Source organism: Tamandua tetradactyla, chromosome 5 (assembly GCF_023851605.1).
Source record: "Tamandua tetradactyla isolate mTamTet1 chromosome 5, mTamTet1.pri, whole genome shotgun sequence".
NCBI lineage: Eukaryota > Metazoa > Chordata > Mammalia > Pilosa > Myrmecophagidae > Tamandua > Tamandua tetradactyla.
In genome coordinates this window covers 10,456,961-10,461,474 of record NC_135331.1, presented here as the reverse complement: position 1 = coordinate 10,461,474, position 4,514 = coordinate 10,456,961, and positions in this window count along the sequence as shown.

Below are 4,514 nucleotides of genomic sequence, written 5' to 3'. Positions count from 1 at the left end.
ACCGGGTGTTAGGACTTGGACATATCTTTCGGAGGCCATTATTCAGCCCACTACCTGGGCAACGAGTGGACAGATCTGACCGACAGATGTTGACATGGACAGTGCAGGGCTCAGGGAGCCATCTGGAGATCTAGACGTGGAATTCCTTAGAATGGAGGGGGTGGGTGAGGTCATCGAGGGAAAACCAGTCGAGTGAGAAGTAGAGAGTTCCTGAGTGCTTTTATAAACATTAAAGTTTGAAGAGGGGGCAGGGGAGAAGCTGCTCAGGGAGGGCAATTAAGAGAGTGGGAGTTAGAAAATCTAAGGAGAGAGAGTCATCGTTCATATGTATGATTATTTAAATCAATGGTCCTCAACTGGAGACCATTTTGTCTCCCAGGAAACTTGGTAATCTCTGGGGATATTTTTAATTGTTTATTGATATATATTATATATTCACATACCATGTAATCATCCAAAGTGTACACTCAATAGTTCACAATATCCTCAAATAGCTGTGCATTTATCATCACAATTGGACTATTTTTTCTTTTTTGTGAAAAATATATACAAAAAAGCAATACATTTCAAAGTACATCGCAACAATTAGTTGCACAACAAATTTCAGAGTTTGGTATGAGTTGGAATTCCACAATGAGTTTTTCCTTCTAGCTGCTCCAAGATACTGGAGACTAAAAGAAATATCAATATAATGATTCAGCGCTCATACTCATTTGTTAAACCCTACCTTCTCTGTGTAACTCTACCATCATCTTTGATCTTTCTCCCACTTATTCAGGGTATTTGGGCTATGCCCATTCTAGCATTTTCATGTTGGAAGGGGCTGTTGATAATATGAGAAAGGGGAATGGAACTTCTTGATGTTCTGGAGAGGCTGGCCCCTCTGCATTTCAGAACTTATCTGATCCAGGGACCCATCTGGAGGTTGTGAGTTTCTGGAAAGTTACCCTAGTGCATGGAACCTTTGTAGAATCTTATATAACACCGCTGGTGTTCTTTAGGATTGGCAGAAATGGCTTTGGTTGGGGGTTGGCAAGTTATGATAAGTAGCAATGTCTAACTGAGGCTTGCATAAGAGTGACCTCCAGAGTAGCCTCTCGACTCTATTTGAACTCGCTCAGCCACTGATACCTTATTTGTTACACTTCTTTTCTCCTTTTTGGTCAGGATGGCATTGTTGATCCCACGATGCCAGGGTCAGGCTCATCCCTGGGAGTCATCTCCCACACCACCAGGGAGACTTTCACCCCTGGATTCTGATGACAGTTTTGGTGGTCACACTAGAGGTGCTACTGGCATCTGCTTGGTAGAGGCTGGGGTGCTGCTCTGCATCCTAGGAAGCACAGGGCACCCCCACAACAAAGAATTATCTGCTCCACAGTGTCAGCAGTGCCGAGGTTGAGAAACCCTGATTTAAATGTAAACATTTTCCTACCTACCATAATCCGATACCTAGTATTATTTCAGAACCATATTTTTAGGTAGCTAAGAATGTATCAGGTGCTGGGTAGGCACTGCTTAAAGCACTTTTAAAAACAAAATACTCATATGATAAACAGCTCATCAGTGGTTGCTTAGATTTTAGGGTTGGGAGAAGAGTGTAGCTAGAGAGAGGTAATAGCAGGGATAGAAGAATTATATATCTATCTGTGATAAAATTTCATAGGTGTGTTTCATAAGAAAATGATGAAGCCTGACTAAGGCCCTTTGTGTAGTTAATAGTACTGGTTTGATAATGTACTGTAATTATGTAGGATGTAAGCATGGGGAAAAGACAGGTAAAGTGTATCCAGGAATTCATTGTACTGATTTTGCTACTTCTTGTGGATATTAAACTATTTCAAAATAAAAACTTCTTTTTATGATATTATGCTTTCATTTAGTTTTTAAAAATCTGTTTATTTCTTTATCTGATGTAGAATTTATGGTAGTTTGGAGTTTAAGATTTGCCCAGGCAAAAATCCCCAAATCCTCATCAAGCAGACTCATCACACAGTTTCAGACTCCAAAACCTGGGTCTCCTTTATTATGAACTTAGAGCAAAGAACGGTCAGATGCTTCCAAAGGTGCCAGTAAAAAGCCACTTGGCTTCTGGTCCCAGTTTTGCCCATAGGTAGATGTGTGACATTTAACACAGCTTCGCACATTTAACTCTCCGAGATGCAGGTTCTCCAACTACAAAATGAGAAGGGTACATACCTTGAAGGATCTTCTGCCTCAAAAATTCTATAGCAAACATCGAAGGACTCATTGAGCCTGGAACGTCTGGACTTTAGTAAAACTCTGTTCAGCCTACGCCATACGATGAGGCAACTATTAAAGAAATGGGACACTCTGGCTAATTTTCATTTTTAATTTTAAACTCTGAGTAGAATGCTATTTTCTCCCAGAGAACATGCATATATTTTTAGTGCATTTAGTACAGTGCTGGCTACAAGTGTGCAAACCACTTACAACTCTGACAAAAAGGCCAAGAAAGATGCACATGTTCTAAGAAACGATCATGACGATGAATACGCAACTATGTGATGATATTATGAATTACTGATTATGTATATAGAACGGAATGATCGTAAGTTAAGAATGTTTGCGTTTGTTTGTTGTTATATATTTTTTAATTAATTAAAAAATCAAAACAAAAATAAAATAAAATGGAAAAAAAAAAAGGCCAAGAAATCAACAACCAGAAAGGACACCCACGTTGAGACAAGTCTACCAGAATGAGGGAAAGTCATCCCCTCACTCTCTAATCTGGATGCTCCTGGTCTCCACTTAATGAGTGGCCGTGTCTGTTTCATGCCCAGGCTGAACACTATCTCTTGTATTCATCATTGTGGAAGGTCTTAGAGTGACTGTCCCTGTCTGATGGCAGTGTTGAAAGCATGACTGTGTGCAGCTGAAACGCCACCAAGCATTGTTTTATCCAGATCCAATCTGTTCACCCCTCTCACTGCCCCCTCCCCAGCTGTCAGTCCTGATGCTTTTGTCCACAATAGCAGCACTGAAAGCCTTGGCTCTTATTTCCTCGGCCAGAGAACACAAGCAGAGAGATATGCCCTGTTCTAAAGAAGCATTTCTTGACTCTATCACACACGGTGTGGGAGGCCAGGTGTTGCTTTATGACATAAAATATGTATATATGCAGGTCACTAAGGAGAATAAGGATGGCTTATTTCAAAGTATGGAGATGGAGAAACTTTTGGTTTTCTGCACTGCAGAAGACAACTACACTGCTCTATTTTAACACAGACATGGTAAATAAGATTACTTCCAAGTGTGCCAAATTTTATCCTAAAACCAGGGAATGAGAAGGTAGAACATTGAGTGTATTTCTCCATCTTGGGCAATCGTGCCACTTGTAGTGAGTTGAGTGGGGTTGCCTTAAAGATAGGCCTACCTGGCACCTGAGAATGGGATCTTATTTGGAAACAGAGTCTTGGCGGATGTAATCAAGTTAATGTGCGGTCAAGCTGGACTCAGGTAGGCCCTACTTCCAATATAATTGATGTACTTATAAGAAGAAGGACATTTGGACAGAGACATAGACACAGAGAAGGTCATGTGATGTCGGAGGCAGAGATTGGAGGGATGCGTCTGCAAGCCAAGGAACACCAAGGATGGCCAGCTCCCACCAGAAGCTGGAAGAGGCCAGAAAGAAGTCTCCTGCGGAAGCTTTGGAGGGAGTGTGGTGCTGCCCACACCTTGATTTTGGACTTTTGGACTCCAGAACCATGAGAAAATAAATTTCTAATGTATTAAGCAGCCTGGTGGGTGGTAAGTTGTTGCAGAGGCCCTAGCAAACCAAATGCCAGTTCTGACATTGTACTCTTTTATTTTGGCTGTTCGAGCTCCATGAGGAGAGGCACTGTGTCTCTTTGTTCAGTGCTGGGCACATAGTGGGCACTCAAGATTTATCAAATGGGATGGATGTGAATATCAGTGGGAAACTGCACCAATCCAGCATTTCAGTGGTAGGTAAATTGCTTCCTCAATACTGGACGAGGTTTATAATATCCATAAAGAGGTTATATGTGAATGCAGATTTGATGTACAAGAATTAACTTGTTTTTGCAAGGTCTGTCTCTTTATTGGAAGTATAATAATACGGATGAGTGATAATTCTGGACTGGGAATGAGAAACTTGGCAGCGGTTCTAACTTTCATCCAGCCTCACTCAACCTCAGGCAGGAGAGCTCCTGTGTATGATTCAGTTTCCCAAGCCATGAAAAGAAGAAAACCCTGTCCCCTTTCTGCATAGTAAGGAAGATAATCACAGCAGAAAAACCCATAGGGTGCCGGAACTTCCTTAAGAGAACTACACAGGGTAGTTTCTCTTTTCTACTTTCAATAGCAGGATTTTTTTTTAACCATTTAGCAAAGTTTAAGACATAAGCCACCAGTTAATAATTATTATCTCCATTTTACAGGTGGAAAAATTTAAGGCAAAAGAGGGTTCTGTATTCAAGTCAACATAGTAACTCACTGGCAGAATTCCAAATAGATCTTAGGGGTCC